This window comes from Thalassophryne amazonica, chromosome 8 (genome assembly GCF_902500255.1).
Source record: "Thalassophryne amazonica chromosome 8, fThaAma1.1, whole genome shotgun sequence".
Taxonomy (NCBI): Eukaryota; Metazoa; Chordata; class Actinopteri; order Batrachoidiformes; family Batrachoididae; genus Thalassophryne; species Thalassophryne amazonica.
In genome coordinates, this window is record NC_047110.1 from 52,867,420 (window position 1) to 52,885,672 (window position 18,253).

Sequence of the window (18,253 nt, forward strand, 5' to 3'; positions counted from 1 at the left end):
CCACAGGCGAATGACGTAACCGACAGGCATGAAAAAACTCTTGCATACCCACGAGGGTTCAAGCATGTCTGATGTAATCACACGTGATTCAAATCCATATGGTTTTTGAAAAAACAATAAGGTCGGATACTTTTCTAATAGACCTCGTATATATATATATATATATATATATATATATATATATATATATATATATATATATATATAATATATATATATAATTTATTTATTTATTTAAAGAGTGACAAGCAGTGACAGTGCCCTTCAAAAAAGGAAGACAGAACATGAATAACTGCAGCTGATACTGTGAACAAAGTCTTCTGGAAATGAAAGCTTGGCTTCCCTTGCATTATAATAATGGCTTTAATGCAGAAATCTCAGCTGGGGATCACAGACTTACTGTTGCTATATCCCAAGACAACACTCGGTTTTAATATTCTTGATCCTGTAATGATGATCCCAGAGTTTAATTTTGGATCCACTACATTCTTGGCTGCATCTTTTTCACAGATGTCCAAGTGATTTCTTTTGTGTTCACCTTCCCTTCAGAGGACTAATGTACATAAAAGCAATCTGGATGCAGCTTGAAAATAAACTCCACCACCATTCAATCTCTTGAATCAACTTTAGGGATGTTTCCTTGCCAACTCCTGCTTGGATACCAACATTTCCTTAGCAACTGCATGGCCAACAGCTACATATGTGCATTTAGTGCTGACAAGAGCTGCAGGGCTCAGCTGTTGATGGAGCACAGTTATTTTTTTCTCATTACTGTCTGCTGTATATGAGAGATTCACCAGGCTTCAGCAACACCATCAGGGACTAGCGTGTGTGCACAGTGTGGCCAATAAGGAGATCAATTCTGACAACACCTGTCCAATATCCAAACCAAGATCTGTGCACACACGCACACATCATACTAAGTTTCAACTGATATAGATGCAAACAAGTCCAGAGGAGAAAAAAAATTGCTCAAACTATGTCATAACTTTATTTGCATGCATAAAATATTTGTGATGATGAAACAGGCACCGTTCCCCGAACAGCAATACTCTTTCTGGATTCATTCAGCTGCAGGAATGACAAGAGCAGGAATACCTTGGGGGGTGGGGGGGAGGAGAAATCAGCATAAAAACAAAATGTGTAACACTGGATGATTGTTATGGTTTACTTTATATGAATAAAAGAATAGTTTTGAAGTATAACTCTTAAAAGGTTTTTAAATCATTCAACTGCATATTATGGCAGACATTTAACACGTAATGGACATAATTCACCATACTGAGTGTTTTCCCTGTTTGAGATGTAGTAATATGCCCAGATGCATGAAGCATACCAAAGTGTTGCCACTTATGGTTAAAGTGTGTCCTCTGTTCTGCATATTGATGTTTCTGGTTTTGGCTCCTGTGTGGGCAGTGTTTATTCCTGCTATGCATATGACAAGCTGCCATGAACATTGTCATCTACTGGATGGGAGTGTGATGACCAATTGCCACACATTCGCTAAGTGCTGAATCACTTAATAGAATTTTCAGTTTTTACAAATGAACAAAAAAGTGACATATTCACAAATACAGATTTATTTGTAATATACATACATATATATGAAAAAAACAGACCAGCCACTGATGTCAGGAAACTCATTTTCCCATGATGTCTTTTGACATGTGTCTGTAAATGCTAAAACCTTCAAAATTAGTGCATTACTTTAAAACTAAAATGCTGTCACTTTGTAAAAATGACAGCAGTGACATTAATTTCGATAACTTGTCCGGAATTAGGTTGTTTAAAATTTAAACTGTAAGTCAAAACTGCCTTGCTGTGCATCTCTCCTACAACATCTGCAAGACTGTATGGCTATGAAAATAAATGTTCTTTTTCCCCTTTCCCCTTCCTTTCTCTCTGGTCACCAGGTCTGAGGGAGCTGAGGGAAGGCTGATCTTAGACAGAAGCGCTGGCCCGTTGTTGTTTGTGATTGCCATTGAATTTACTCAGAATATCAATATCTGCCAGTGTACTGGAGTCAATACTAAAAGTTATCGGTTTAGCTTTTAGCTGTAACTTCCACTATTTTTTTAAGGGTTTATCGGTTTAGCTTTATAAATGTTAACTTTTCAGTTAGCTGGATTAATGGTAATCGAAGCTAGCTTTTTGATTAGCTGTGCCCACCACTGTCCAACGTTCACATTAATAGTAGTAACAATATAATCTTATCAGATATTCCTGCTGTGCGTGGTGTGTTAACCCTCTGGGGTCCGAGGACATTTTTTGGACAGTTCACTCGCCTGGCATAAATGTTTTATTATTGCTGTTAACAACTCTCCCTGCATCCCACAATCACGTTTTATGTCTCTTTTTTCAGGACAACCTGTGTTTTCAGAATATATATGTTTTGTTGTGTTTTATAAGTGTAATGAAGGTTTACAATCAAAAATAGGCAAGGAAAAAATAAAGCGAAAAATAGTTTTCCACTCACACATTTATTCAAAACACACAGCAAACTATAATAACTGTTTTGAGGTAAGGTAATTTGAGGTCTTGTGTGAAAGGCTGTAGAACGAAAAGGTTCAAGCAATAAACCAAAATGCACATTTTGAACAATATATACAAAATGGTCTATGCGTTTTGTTGTCCATTGATATGGTAAACAGTGCTTTACACAGAGAAAGCAACAGAGTTATCCACAAACATTCACATGTAAACTAGTGGAGCAATCCTGATAGTTACACCCTCTTTGTTTGAGCACGTGAGATTGTCATCAGAGGCTCTCCATCTGCTCCTGCTTTCACTGATCACTGTGCGTAATGGTGCAGGGCGCACTGAGTATGTACTAATAGTATGTACTCATTGGAGCACCCAGAGGGCTATTCAAACGGGCCAACTAGTAACATATCACTCCTGAAAACGATCTTTGGCTTTTCATGTGAGGTAAGTCTGCCCTACGATTGGATTTTGGAAAACCATGTGACGGTGTACCAATTCCGATTGGACACTCACATTGCGCACGTCATGACACAACTTCTATGAGGAGTACAAAGATGGCTGATGGCTGGCTCAAAAGTTAACTTTTCAGCAAAAAAAAAAAAAGTAAGTTTCTATCTCATATCATTCAAAAGTTATTTATAATTTAGTAAAGCTTGGTCTTAACCGTTGTATACGACGGTGTCGGCCCCAGAGGGTTAAGAGTGCGCTAGTCTGCTTGCAAGGACGTTGGGACCACACAGACCTCAAATCGTGGCTATTCAACATGTTGGATTGTCTTGACCCAATATTCCAGCATGTGTCGTGTCCCCCAAGCATGCAGCCTGTTGAGTGTGATGTACTGCCAATCAGAATGCGAGAAGATGATGCATGGTGGGGAATCCAAAATCAAAACAGCTGTTATGGCTTACCAGAAAATCCAATGCTCACACTGTCTCCACTCCTTTAACCATCGCCTTTTCTTTTTCTTCATGCATCATTTTTTCCTCAGTTAGAAATAGTCTACAAACCATCGCCTTTGCTTCTTCCTCATCCACCATGTTTGTTTACTGTGAAGTCACGTTTGATCTCGAGGTTTTGTGAGATTTCCTGGCTGACCTGGGGAATGTTGGTGTGAGAAATCTGTTTATGTGTGCTGTGTTGTCCCTACCATGTGTCTGCACACCACAGTATGACCAAAACTGTTACTTTTCTTTGTTTTATATATATATATATATTCACGAGGTCTGTTAGAAAAGTATCTGACCTTTTTATTTTTTTCAAAAGCCTGATGGATTTGAATCACATGTGCTTGCATGAGCCAACCTTGAACCTTCGTGCGCATGCATGAGTTTTTTCATGCCTGTTGATTGTGTCATTTGCTTGTAAACAGCCTTTGTGTGAGGATGGGTGGAGTCTCTCATCGTTTTTTCTTTGCAAGGAAATGGCGGAACGACTGGAGCAGCGCGACTGCATCAAATTTTGCCACAAACTGGGCGACAGCCAGGTGGAAACCATTCGGATTATTCAGACGGCTTTCGGTGACGATCCTCTGGGCATCACACCAATTAAGGAGCGGTACAACCAGTTTAAAGACGGCCGCACAACAGTGGAGAGCGCGCCGCGCTCCGGTCAGCATCAACACGCTGAAATGACCGGATCATTTCCAAAGTGAACGCTGTGGTGATGTGGGACCGTCGTGTGATTATCCGAGAAATGGCGGAAGAGGTGGACATCAGCACTTTTTCGGCACATTCCACTGTGAAAGAAGATTTTGCCATGAAAAGAGTGGCGGTGAAATTCATCGGCACGAAGCTGATGGCACAGCAACAGCTCCTCCGTGATGAAGCCTTACAGGACATGTTGTGACATGCCCTGACATGTCCAGCTTGTCCACCATTCGGAAAATTCAGACGGCTTTCGGTGGCTTTTCAGTCGTGTGACTATCCGAGAAATTTCTCAGATAATCACACACACACACACGGTTGGGTAGGATTACTTTGAAAGAATACATGTGGATTACATGTATGTATGTATGTACATACATTTGGATTACTTGTAATCTGATTACTTTTGGATTACGTTTCAAAGTAATCCTACCCAACCTTGTATATATATATATATATATATATATATATATATATATATATAAATCATGTGTGTGGTCTGTCAGGTTTTGAAAACCTACAAGCAATGCCCATGGAAAATCGCAGGATTATAATAAACGCTTCACAGAAATATGTTGATCAATGATATTGGTGGGAAAATGGCCGCTGAGGAAAAGATGACGCTTGACAGTATAATTGTTCTTAGACAAAGAGGCCAGAGACTGAAATCAATATTTAACCTTTTACCACCAACACTGACAATTTGGCCCAGTCAGTGAGCTTTAAGTAAATCACTTTGAAAAACTGAAAGTCTAACGTCAAGATCCATGTGTTATACCATCAAAGAATAAAATGTCAAACATAGCACACAGCATATGAGGGCAGATTTAATGAAACAGGGAAGCAAAAGTGGAAAAAGCAGCACTGGTCAGCTTTTATTTCCCTCGTTCATGTCAAAACACAGCAGGAGATTTCAGACTGGTGAGTAACGAGTTTCATAGAAAAACTCATTTTTAAAATCATAAAAACTGAGCCCACATCCATCAAAAGGAGAAGTGATGTATTTGTCAGTTGGCTGTGTACATTCAGTATTCTTAATAAAAAGGATCCAGTTCTTTGATGTGATTTTAAGCTCTCTTGGGATGAGTGACCCCATTTGCTTTAATGACATGACATCAAATACTGATGGATACATGAAACTTTAACTTGACATGTGGACTGAGAGACTACTGCTCATAAAAATTCAGTATTCTTGCACAAGTTTGAAGATCTGTTCCAAACAGTCACCGTGTGTCAAGAACATTCAAGTCAACTGCTTTCCTTTTCTTAGTCTTACAAATGCCTCTTGAAGAAAACTGCTGTGGTAATCACTCCTAACAACACAGACTGAGCCAGATCGACTTGTTTAATAATGAAAGTAGTTTCCTCTTTCTTGATGGGGATGGAACAAATTGCACCAGTTGACAACTTTTGTTTTGGTTCAACAGTTATCACAAGCTCCATCTGATAATCCACCCAGGAACAGGTCACAGTGGCAGCAGGTTAAAGTAGCCCAAACCTTCTACTTCTACCACCCACATTTTCCTGATTGATCCCAAAGTGTTCCCAGGTCAGATGGGATGGAAATCCCCCCCAAACTTTCGTATCTCCCTCAGGATTTTGCCTTAAAAAAATCTCTAGGAGGGAGGACACCAGGAGGCATCCAAATCACATGCCAATATCACCTCAGCTGGATTCTTTCCATGCAAGACAGTGATCTCCTACATGTCAGAACTCATCTCCCTGACCCTCAACCTTGGTATTTATTTCAAATTGCATCCATTTAATTGATGCCAAATGGGCTATAAACATGTTTGGGATTCCACAGATCATGTTGTTTCATGACAGGCTTCTGTAAAGACTGCACTTCAGCACCAAAACTCTTGGTGGGACAAAGCCATTCAAAAATCACAAGAATCCAGGGTACATTTTCAGCTTTTGTGCTGGTTACTGGTGGTGTGACAGACCACAGCTAAATCAATGATCCGTATAGACTGCTCCCCCCGCATGGTACAGGAAGAATATGAACTACTTGCTTGCCTCTACTGGTGGTTGGCTCTCACTGCGGTATTGTATAACTTCCTGTTCCGGAGCACAGCGGTGTTTTGCTGTATCTGTTAGCTGTTTAATCTGCACAGTTAGATTGATCTAGTTAACTAGATAACGATTTGTTTCACAGTGTAATCTTCACGTGCTTTAACTAAAGCACTCCCTCTGCTGAATCACCTCTAAATTATTTACACGTTATTCACTTTGCGTGTTTTTAGGAATCCGCTAGCTTAGCGCAGCTACTAGCTCTTAGCCGGTTTAGCATGGCGGCTTCTCCTGTCTCTCCTGCACTTTTCTGCTCTGAGTGTGAAATGTTTAGTTATTCCTCGGCCTCCTTTAGCAGTAATGGTACTTGTAATAAGTGTAGCTTATTCGTAGCTTTGGAGGCCAGGCTGGGCGAATTGGAGACTCGGCTCCGCACCGTGGAAAATTCTACAGCTAGCCAGGCCCCTGTAGTTGGTGCGGACCAAGGTAGCTTAGCCGCCGTTAGTTTCCCTCTGGCAGATCCCGAGCAGCCGGGAAAGCAGGCAGACTGGGTGACTGTGAGGAGGAAGCGTAGCCCTAAACAGAAGCCCCGTGTACACCACCAACCCGTTCACATTTCTAACCGTTTTTCCCCACTCGGCGACACACCCGCCGAGGATCAAACTCTGGTTATTGGCGACTCTGTTTTGAGAAATGTGAAGTTAGCGACACCTGCAACCATAGTCAATTTTCTTCCAGGGGCCAGAGCAGGCGACATTGAAGGAAATTTGAAACTGCTGGCTAAGGCTAAGCGTAAATTTGGTAAGATTGTAATTCACGTCGGCAGTAATGACACCTGGTTACGCCAATCGGAGGTCACTAAAATTAACATTGAATCGGTGTGTAACTTTGCAAAAACAATGTCGGACTCTGTAGTTTTCTCTGGGCCCCTCCCCAATCGGACCGGGAGTGACATATTTAGCCGCATGTTCTCCTTGAATTGCTGGCTGTCTGAGTGGTGTCCAAAAAATGAGGTGGGCTTCATAGATAATTGGCAAAGCTTCTGGGGAAAACCTGGTCTTGTTAGGAGAGACGGCATCCATCCCACTTTGGATGGAGCAGCTCTCATTTCTAGAAATCTGGCCAATTTTCTTAAATCCTCCAAACCATGACTATCCAGGGTTGGGACCAGGAAGCAGAGTTGTAGTCTTACACACCTCTCTGCAGCTTCTCTCCCCCTGCCATCCCCTCATTACCCCATCCCCGTAGAGACGGTGCCTGCTCCCAGACCACCAATAACCAGCAAAAATCTATTTAAGCATAAAAGTTCAAAAAGAAAAAATAATATAGCACCTTCAACTGCACCACAGACTAAAACAGTTAAATGTGGTCTATTAAACATTAGGTCTCTCTCTTCTAAGTCCCTGTTAGTAAATGATATAATAATTGATCAACATATTGATTTATTCTGCCTTACAGAAACCTGGTTACAGCAGGATGAATATGTTAGTTTAAATGAGTCAACACCCCCGAGTCACACTAACTGCCAGAACGCTCGTAGCACGGGCCGAGGCGGAGGATTAGCAGCAATCTTCCATTCCAGCTTATTAATTAATCAAAAACCCAGACAGAGCTTTAATTCATTTGAAAGCTTGACTCTTAGTCTTGTCCATCCAAATTGGAAGTCCCAAAAACCAGTTTTATTTGTTGTTATCTATCGTCCACCTGGTCGTTACTGTGAGTTTCTCTGTGAATTTTCAGAACTTTTGTCTGACTTAGTGCTTAGCTCAGATAAGATAATTATAGTGGGCAATTTTAACATCCACACAGATGCTGAGAATGACAGCCTCAACACTGCATTTAATCTATTATTAGACTCAATTGGCTTTGCTCAAAATGTAAATGAGTCCACCCACCACTTTAATCATATCTTAGATCTTGTTCTGACTTATGGTATGGAAATTGAAGACTTAACAGTATTCCCTGAAAACTCCCTTCTGTCTGATCATTTCTTAATAACATTTACATTTACTCTGATGGACTACCCAGCAGTGGGGAATAAGTTTCATTACACTAGAAGTCTTTCAGAAAGCGCTGTAACTAGGTTTAAGGATATGTTTCCTTCTTTATGTTCCCTAATGCCATATACCAACACAGTGCAGAGTAGCTACCTAAACTCTGTAAGTGAGATAGAGTATTTCGTCAATAGTTTTACATCCTCATTGAAGACAACTTTGGATGCTGTAGCTCCTCTGAAAAAGAGCTTTAAATCAGAAGTGCCTGACTCCGTGGTGTAACTCACAAACTCGCAGCTTAAAGCAGATAACCCGTAAGTTGGAGAGGAAATGGCGTCTCACTAATTTAGAAGATCTTCACTTAGCCTGGAAAAAGAGTCTGTTGCTCTATAAAAAAGCCCTCCGTAAAGCTAGGACATCTTACTACTCATCACTAATTGAAGAAAATAAGAACAACCCCAGGTTTCTTTTCAGCACTGTAGCCAGGCTGACAAAGAGTCAGAGCTCTATTGAGCCGAGTATTCCTTTAACTTTAACTAGTAATGACTTCATGACTTTCTTTGCTAATAAAATTTTAACTATTAGAGAAAAAATTACTCATAACCATCCCAAAGATGTATCGTTATCTTTGGCTGCTTTCAGTGATGCCGGTATTTGGTTAGACTCTTTCTCTCAGGTTGTTCTGTCTGAGTTATTTTCATTAGTTACTTCATCCAAACCATCAACATGTCTATTGGACCCCATTCCTACCAGGCTGCTCAAGGAAGCCCTACCATTATTTAATGCTTCGATCTTAAATATGATCAATCTATCTTTATTAGTTGGCTATGTACCACAGGCTTTTAAGGTGGCAGTAATTAAACCATTACTTAAAAAGCCATCACTTGACCCAGCTATCTTAGCTAATTATAGGCCAATCTCCAACCTTCCTTTTCTCTCAAAAATTCTTGAAAGGTTAGTTGTAAAACAGCTAACTGATCATCTGCAGAGGAATGGTCTATTTGAAGAGTTTCAGTCAGGTTTTAGAATTCATCATAGTACAGAAACAGCATTAGTGAAGGTTACAAATGATCTTCTTATGGCCTCAGACAGTGGACTCATCTCTGTGCTTGTTCTGTTAGACCTCAGTGCTGCTTTTGATACTGTTGACCATAAAATTTTATTACAGAGATTAGAGCATGCCATAGGTATTAAAGGCACTGCGCTGCGGTGGTTTGAATCATATTTATCTAATAGATTACAATTTGTTCATGTAAATGGGGAATCTTCTTCACAGACTAAGGTTAATTATGGAGTTCCACAAGGTTCTGTGCTAGGACCAATTTTATTCACTTTATACATGCTTCCCTTAGGCAGTATTATTAGACGGCATTGCTTAAATTTTCATTGTTACGCAGATGATACCCAGCTTTATCTATCCATGAAGCCAGAGGACACACACCAATTAGCTAAACTACAGGATTGTCTTACAGACATAAGGACATGGATGACCTCTAATTTCCTGCTTTTAAACTCAGATAAAACTGAAGTTATTGTACTTGGCCCCACAAATCTTAGAAACATGGTGTCTAACCAGATCCTTACTCTGGATGGCATTACCCTGACCTCTAGTAATACTGTGAGAAATCTTGGAGTCATTTTTGATCAGGATATGTCATTCAAAGCACATATTAAACAAATATGTAAGACTGCTTTTTTGCATTTACGCAATATCTCTAAAATTAGAAAGGTCTTGTCTCAGAGTGATGCTGAAAAACTAATTCATGCATTTATTTCCTCTAGGCTGGACTATTGTAATTCATTATTATCAGGTTGTCCTAAAAGCTCCCTGAAAAGCCTTCAGTTAATTCAAAATGCTGCAGCTAGAGTACTGACAGGGACTAGAAGGAGAGAGCATATCTCACCCATATTGGCCTCTCTTCATTGGCTTCCTGTTAATTCTAGAATAGAATTTAAAATTCTTCTTCTTACTTATAAGGTTTTGAATAATCAGGTCCCATCTTATCTTAGGGACCTCATAGTACCATATCACCCCAATAGAGCGCTTCGCTCTCAGACTGCAGGCTTACTTGTAGTTCCTAGGGTTTGTAAGAGTAGAATGGGAGGCAGAGCCTTCAGCTTTCAGGCTCCTGTCCCGTGGAACCAGCTCCCAATTCGGATCAGGGAGACAGACACCCTCTCTACTTTTAAGATTAGGCTTAAAACTTTCCTTTTTGCTAAAGCTTATAGTTAGGGCTGGATCAGGTGACCCTGAACCATCCCTTAGTTATGCTGCTATAGACTTAGACTGCTGTGGGGTTCCCATAATGCACTGAGTGTTTCTTTCTCTTTTTGCTCTGTATGCACCACTCTGCATTTAATCATTAGTGATTGATCTCTGCTCCCCTCCACAGCATGTCTTTTTCCTGGTTCTCTCCCTCAGCCCCAACCAGTCCCAGCAGAAGACTGCCCCTCCCTGAGCCTGGTTCTGCTGGAGGTTTCTTCCTGTTAAAAGGGAGTTTTTCCTTCCCACTGTCGCCAAGTGCTTGCTCACAGGGGATCGTTTTGACCTTTGGGGTTTTTCCGTAATTATTGTATGGCCTTGCCTTACAATATAAAGCGCCTTGGGGCAACTGTTTGTTGTGATTTGGCGCTATATAAATAAAATTGAATTGAATTGAATAAATTGAATACGGATAAATTGCAAAATTCACATTAACAGTGTGAAATACAGATTCAGTCACTGAGTGTTTAAAGTAATAACTGCATCAATCTCGATGCAAAAAAAAATGTAGTGAAAAATCAAAAGCAGATGATGTGTGTTCAAATGAATGGAGCATAATAAAAGCAGACAGTTTCTGCTGCCTTGCGCTCCGCTCTAGGCAGCAGCCTGGTACAGGCTTGACAAAGTTGGCATCCAAGCACTGAAATATTCCTGGTGAAATATCAGGAATTCAGGAGCGAGTGTTATGATGAGTCTACTTGTGCCATCCTGAACTGATTGAGCAAAGCGTGAGTGGAGCCGACATGGCTGGGAGTCCACTGAGCTATGGGGGGGCAGAGTAGTGTGCTACTTGAAAAGAAAAGTTATATATTTTGTCACCCCCCCCCCCCTTTTTTTTTAGTGACCTGAAAAATAATCACATCTCTGACTAAACATTGTGATTCAATCTGAACCACATGTTTTGTGATCTGTTGCACCACTACTAACTAATCACAGTAGGTCATTACGGATGCTTTTCTCGCCATATTTACATACAAATTCATTCTCAAACTTTCACAAACACAAAATTAACAGGAAACATTTTCCATGCCCACACTGTTGTCTTATGTTGACCTGTTATTGTTCTACTTTCCTTGAGCAGGTGTCTGAGTGATTTAAAAATCACTGATGAAGCTATCATGCATTGTGAGTAAAGATATGCTCCCTTGGGGAAGTGCTCCACCTGCACATAATCAGAATATAAATTTCTATGACTCACAATTTGTGGATAAACCAGTTATTTACTCATAGCCCCCCCCAAACACCCCTTAGCTTGCAGGCTTCACTCAGACAGGCTGGAATTAAACCTTTAATGAGCCACTAATTCTTTCACGTCTCAATTTCCCTGATACCACAGCACCTTCTGCCTAGCGACCAGAATGGACAGGTGCCACTGTGATTGGTTGATGTCATGTTTGGACTACAAAACAATAATGAGGATGGTAAACCCAACCCTTTCTCACTCATAGCCTGGCTTTGTATTTGGTATTTCCGGCTACTTAACTTGCAAAGTTCACTGGGATGCACCCCAAATGAACTTGCACCCTCAGCACGTCAGTTTTGCATCATTAAGATAAAGAATTTAAAACTGAAACATGAATCTAGGTTTGTTTACAGGGTAAAATGCGAACTATGTTGAACAGCCCTTTTGTTTTACAAGTGTTAAAACTGAAAAGCACGTCATAGGTCAGGGATGAGAAGGAGCCTCTGGTCGCATCCTCCATTCTTCTCATTCCCCATGAAGCTGTCGTAATGGTTGTATAATTCATACTCCGAACAGAATATCAGAGCCATTTAAATTAGTTCTTATGGAGAGCAGGGACTGTGAAGCATCCACAGGCAGTGGGTCACGTTAACAAAAAAGGCCCAGAAAAGAAATGAGGAAAGCATGCAAATGAAGTATAAAAGGATGATTTTTTTTTTCCTTCTCTCCCTGTACATTGCACAGGCTGTTCTTACAATTTAATCTGCTATAAAACTGAGCCCTCTATGAGAAGCTGTTATTTTACCGTTTCACCAAATAATGTTTCAGATTCAAGAGAATCTTTTAATGAGAGACAAAGGATGTGTATGACAAAGTACAAAACTAGACAGAGAGATGTGGAAGCATATAACGTGCTGAAATGGCAGTGACCTCGCAACGTGTAACTAAAGTAATGCTATGGCTATGTAAGCCTGCTCTCTGTCTCATGTGTGTACCAGTGGTGGGCACCATTTAGCGAACAGCTAATTAGCACAGCTAACTTTTTCATTAGTGGGTCAGCTCTTCAGCTAATTCTGAAAACCATTAGCAGATCAATTCACTTACACTAAAATTTTGTACCAATAACTTAAAGTCAGCCAACAATTTTTGAAGAATGTTCAATGGAAAGGAGGATTCCTCCGATAGTCGAACCTCTGATAGGAACAATGCAGGTTCCAACCTGGACATGGGACAACCAACCAGCTCTTCACTCTCATAAGGATCCTGAAGGGTGCCTGGAAGTATGGCCATCGAGTCTAGATGTTTTGTGGACTTGGAGAAGGCTTATGATCAGGTACCTTGGGAGATACTGTGGGAGGTGCTGCGAGAGAATGGACTCCCTTCTCAGGGCCATCCAATCTCTGTACTCAAAGCGTGAGCTGTGTTTCGGTGCTCGGCCGTAAGTCGGACTCGTTTGTGGTGGGGGTTGGCCTCTGCCAGGGCTGTGTCTTGTCACCAATCCTGTTTGTGATATTCATGGACAGGATATCAAGGCGTAGTCAGGGGAGCAGGGTTTCCAGTTTAGTGGGTCTCACCACTGCTTTTTGCAGATGATGTGGTCCTGTTGGCTTCATCAGCCTGTGACCTCCAACACTCACTGGATTGGTTTGCAGCCAAGTGTGAAGCGGCTGGGATGAGGAACAGCACCTCTAAATCTGAGGCCATGGTTCTCAGCAGGAAACTGATGCATTGCCTACTCTGGGTAGAGAATGTGCTCTTGCTCCAAGTGAAAGAGTTCAAGTACCTTGGAGTCTTGTTCACGAGTGAAAGGACAATGGAGCGTGAGATTGCCCGGAGAATTGGCGCAGTAGGGGCGGTATTACGTTCGCTCTACCATACTGTTGTAATGAAAAGGGAGCTGAGCCAAAAGGTGAAGGACTTGATTTACTCGTCAATCTGTTGTGTGGGCCGCTGAAGAGGAGGTACTGCTGGCCCACCACCACAAGATGGCGCCCTGCTTGAAGTGCGGGCTTCAAGCACGAGAGGGCGTCGGAGCGACCAGGAGTGACAGCTGTCACTCATCATCCGTACTAGCTGTCACTCATCCACTACTCATCACCACCACCATAAAGGCCGGACTGCAACTCCACCTCCCCGCCGAGAAATCAGCTACCATTCAGGTAACCTTCTCTGCTGTAATTATTGTTGTCCAAAACATTGTTCTGTGTGCAGCCGTGCTCCTGCGGGTTCTGTCGGAGGCTGGATTGGCGGACAGTGAGAGGACGACGTTCTTCGCCTCTCACTCCATCCAGGAAAGAGACCAACAGGAGCTGCACGGGTGAAATTGTTGCTGGAGGTGGAGGTTCTCCCTCCTAATTGTATACAGACTGTGGGATTACTGAGTGTGCGAACTCACACTCATCAGGACTGTCTCTGTTCTCTGCCAGCAGTACCAGGTCTGACTGCTGAAGACAGCGGCCACCTGGGGCGCAGGGCTTGGCGGCTCCGGTGTTCTTCAGCTCCGTTGGTGGTGGAAGCTGTGTGGGATCCGGCTCTTCTCTCGCCAGGCGTCTTCTATCGTCGAGCCTGCCCACACGTCACCTGGTGTATGATTGACAGTCACCATATTGTTATTGTCTGTACGTCGTTGTGCGATTCACAACATTAAATTGTTACTTTTGGCTTATCCATTGTCCGTTCATTAACGCCCCTGTTGTGGGTCCGTGTCACGACACTTTCACAACACAATCTTTGTTTCTACTCTCACTTATGGTCATGAGGGTTGAGTCATTTCAATTTATTTTCATTTATATAGCACCAAATCACAACATAGTTGCCTGAAGGCGCTTCTCATAAGTAAGGTCAAACCTTACCAACCCCCAGAGCAAGCACACAGGCGACAGTGGTAAGGAAAAACTCCGTCTGATGATTTGGGGAAGAAACCTCAAGCAGACCAGACTCAAAGGGGTGACCTTCTGCTTGGGCCATGCTCCCAACACAATTTACGAAACAATTCACAAAATGAATATACAGGAAATGTTGCCAGTGCACAGGACAGGAGTGTTACAGAAACAGATACTACACCCATGGATGGATGGAGCTACGCCTCAGAAAAATAAAAAAAGGATCAGGTATCAGAAAGACAACAAATACAGTATAATTTGTTGTCAGCAACAAGAAAAACAGAAGAAATACTAAGATGATCCCCGGCTACTAGCCCTAAGCTTCACTAAAAGACCCAGAATTTAGATAAATTTGAGGCTGCGGCCCACTTCCTTTCCTAGTAAAATGAACTTAAAAAGGTAAAAAGCATAGTAACATATTATGCCAATATGCTTGCCATTTGAAAGGGAAAATAAGTGTGTCTTAAGTCTGGACTTGAAAGTCTCTAAAGAATCTGACTTTTATTGACGCAGGAAGATCATTCTGCAGAAAAGGGGCATGATAAGAGAAAGCTCTGTGACCCGCAGACTTCTTTTTCACTCTAGGGACACAACGTAGTCCTGCACCCTGAGAACGCAAAGCCCGGGCTGGTACATAGGGTTTAATTAGGTCAGCTAGGTGCCAGTCTGTGAACAGTTTTATAGGGTAGTAGCAGAACCTTAAAATCTGATTTCACAGGGACAGGAAGGCCAGTGAAGAGATGCAAAAATAATGTGGTCAAACTTTCTGCTTTGTGTCAAAAGGGTGGCAGCAGCATTTTGAACCAATTGGAGACACCTAATGCTGGACTGCAGTAAACCAGAAAATAGAACATTGCAGTTGTCCAATCTAGAATCAGGGTCTCAGCATCAGCCATAGACAGGATGGGACGAATCTTCGCTATATTTCGCAGGTGGAAGAAAGCAGTCCTCATAATATTTCTAATGTGGAGGTCAAAGGACAACGTAATATCAAAAATTACCCCAAGGTTCCTCACTTTGTCAGTGTGATGTATGACACACAAGCCTAGGCTAAGCGTTAGCTGGTCAAATTGATGTCTCACTGGACCAAGAACCATCATTTCAATCTTTTCAGAATTTAAAAGTAGGAAGTTGCTACACATCCAGCTTTTCACTGATGCAAGGCAATCATCTAAGGATTTTATGTGGATGAGATTACCAGCAGTTATCAGCATGTATAACTGAGTATCATTAGCATAGCAGTGAAAGGTAATTGCAAAATGCTGCAATATGTGCCCAAGGGGTGTTTATATATATATATATATATATATATATATATATATATATATATATATATATATATATATATATATATATATATATATATATATATATATATATATATATATATATATATATATATATATAAACAGTGGACCTAAGACAGACCCCTGTAGAACCACAAATTTCATGTAATTAAGGTTAGAGGTAGTGTTATACAAAATACAGTGAGAATGACTGGTCGGGTATGACGTCAACTATGCAAGGGCACTCCCAGTAATCCCAAAATGATGATCCACAGTATCTACGCACCACTAGGATTTAACAGCACCAGAATTGTAGTGGTGTCCTAAGTCACTGCAAGCAGAAGGTCATTCACCACTTTAGTGAGAGCTGTCTCTGTGGAATGATATTTTCTAAAAGCAGGCTGCAGTGGCTCAAGAAGATTATTCTCAGTAAGGTGGTCCACAAGCTGCTGTGAAACCACCTTTTCCAGAATTTTAGAGCAAAATGATAGATTTGATATTGGCCTATAGTTTTTCAATACACTAGGGTCAAGATTATATTTCTTAAGTAATGGTTTAAATTGCTGCAGATTTGAAACATTTAGAAACAATTCCAGAAGTTAATAAGAGATCAATTCCCAGCACAGTCGACCCAAGAATGGGCCACAGGTCCTTAAACAGTTTTGTTGGTATAGGATCAAATAAACAGGTTGTGCTTTTTGTAGACATTATGAGTTTCATCAGCACACCTAGTGAGATGCTATCAAATTCTGCAAATCTAGGTAATACCTCAGTAATGGCACCCACCTCAATAACAGGGTGTAGTGGCTGGGATATGTTTAACCTAATGTCTTCCATTTTCTTCTCGAAGTAATCCAAGAAATTATTTTGTCATGACTGAAACACCTAGATTGCGATTACAAGAGGCTGAAATGGGCTTCCTTAGGAGGGTGGCTGGTGTCTTCCTTAGAGATAGGGTGAGAAGCTCGGTCATCCATGGGGAGCTTGGAGTAGAATCACTGCTCCTTCACATTTAAAGGAGCCAGCTGAGGTGGTTCTGGCAACTGGTAAGGATGCCCCTTGGACGCCTGCCTAGGGAGGTGTTCCAGGACTGTCCATCTGGGAGGAGACCTTGTGGAAGACCCAGGACTAGATGAAGAGATTATATCTCCACACTGGCCTGGGAATACCTCGGGATCCTCCAGTCAGAGGTGGTCAATGCGGCCGGGGAAATGGAAGTCTGGGGTCCCCTACTGGAGCTGTTGCCCCTGCGATCCGATCCCGGATAAGTGGTTGAAGATGAGTGTTCAATCGTCAAAAATGTTTGTAAATCCTAAAATCACACGTTTGTTCCTGTTGGAGCTTGTAAACTCATACATCAAGAGAAACTGACACTGTGTGAAGACAACAAGCATCACCTCGAGGACATGGAGCAGCAGGAGGTCAAGCCAGTGTAAATGCACAGTTACATTCATCTTTTTCTACTTTCTGCTACTTATCCAGGTCTCCGTTGGAGTGGCAGAAGACCAAGTAGCTCTTCTCACACGTACCTATCCATGGCCAAGTCCTCTAATGCTTCCTGGGATCTCAAGGTGATCTCAAGCCAGCTGGGAAATAGAAATCCTGCATCTCACGCCCAACTGTGAGCCTCCTCACAGTTGGGCGTGTCTGGAGGACCTCCTTGGGAGACAACCAGGAGATGCCCAAACCGCCACAGCTGCCTCCTTTCGATGTGAGGAAGCAGCAGTTTTCTCTGACTCCCTCCAGGATAGAAGTGTAAATTGACTGCAGTTTCACCTTCTGGCTAAGCTCATTCTTCACTGTGAAGGTCTGGTGCAGTGTTCACAGGATTTCAGACACTACTAAATCCGTCTGTCAATCTCACGCTCCATCTTACCCTCATTTTTCAACTAGACCCTGAGATACTTAAAACTCCTCCACAACTCTCCTCTGACCCAAAGAGGATAAACCACCATTTTCCAACAGGAGGATCATGGTCTCCGATCTGGGAGGTGACAATTCTCATCCCAGCCACTTCACACTCCTTAAAGATGCCCAGTTCACATTGTAGGTCACTGTCTGATGACACCAACAGAACCATGTCATCTCCAAAAAGCAGATATGTAGTTCTGAGGTCACAAAACTGGACACCGTACAGTCCCTAACTGCATCTTGAAATCTTGTCTATGAAAATTACAAACACGATTGGTGACAAGGAGCAGCCCTGGTGAAGTCCAGCACTCACCAGGAAGAGATGTGATGCAGAAAATGCAGATTCAGCTCCTATTCTGGCTATAAACAGACTACATTTCTATAATGCTTTTTCAGCTAACTCAGAAGCTCAAAGTGCTTTACAATGAAGCCTCCCATTCATCCATTCACACACACGCACCAATGCCTGCATGCAGTCAACTGCACACCAGGAGAAACTTGAGGGAGATTAAGGATCTTGCCCAAGAGCCCTTAGTGATTTTCTAATCTGATGGGTTTGAAACAAGGATCCTTTGGTCACAAGACCAACATTTT

The 18,253-nt window shown here is 41.9% G+C and overlaps 1 protein-coding gene and 1 pseudogene across 1 annotated transcript in view; one reads left to right on the plus strand and one right to left on the minus strand.

Annotated features, from left to right (window-relative positions):
• Positions 1–18,253, minus strand: part of tspan18b (tetraspanin 18b) — a 180,567-nt gene that overhangs the window by 134,197 nt on the left and 28,117 nt on the right. The window contains exon 2 of the mRNA XM_034176263.1: positions 1,053–1,098. The gene's annotated coding sequence lies outside the window, so the exon portion shown is untranslated. The remainder of the gene's footprint in view (positions 1–1,052; positions 1,099–18,253) is intronic.
• LOC117514903 overlaps positions 1–18,253 on the plus strand; it is a 59,401-nt pseudogene that overhangs the window by 5,231 nt on the left and 35,917 nt on the right.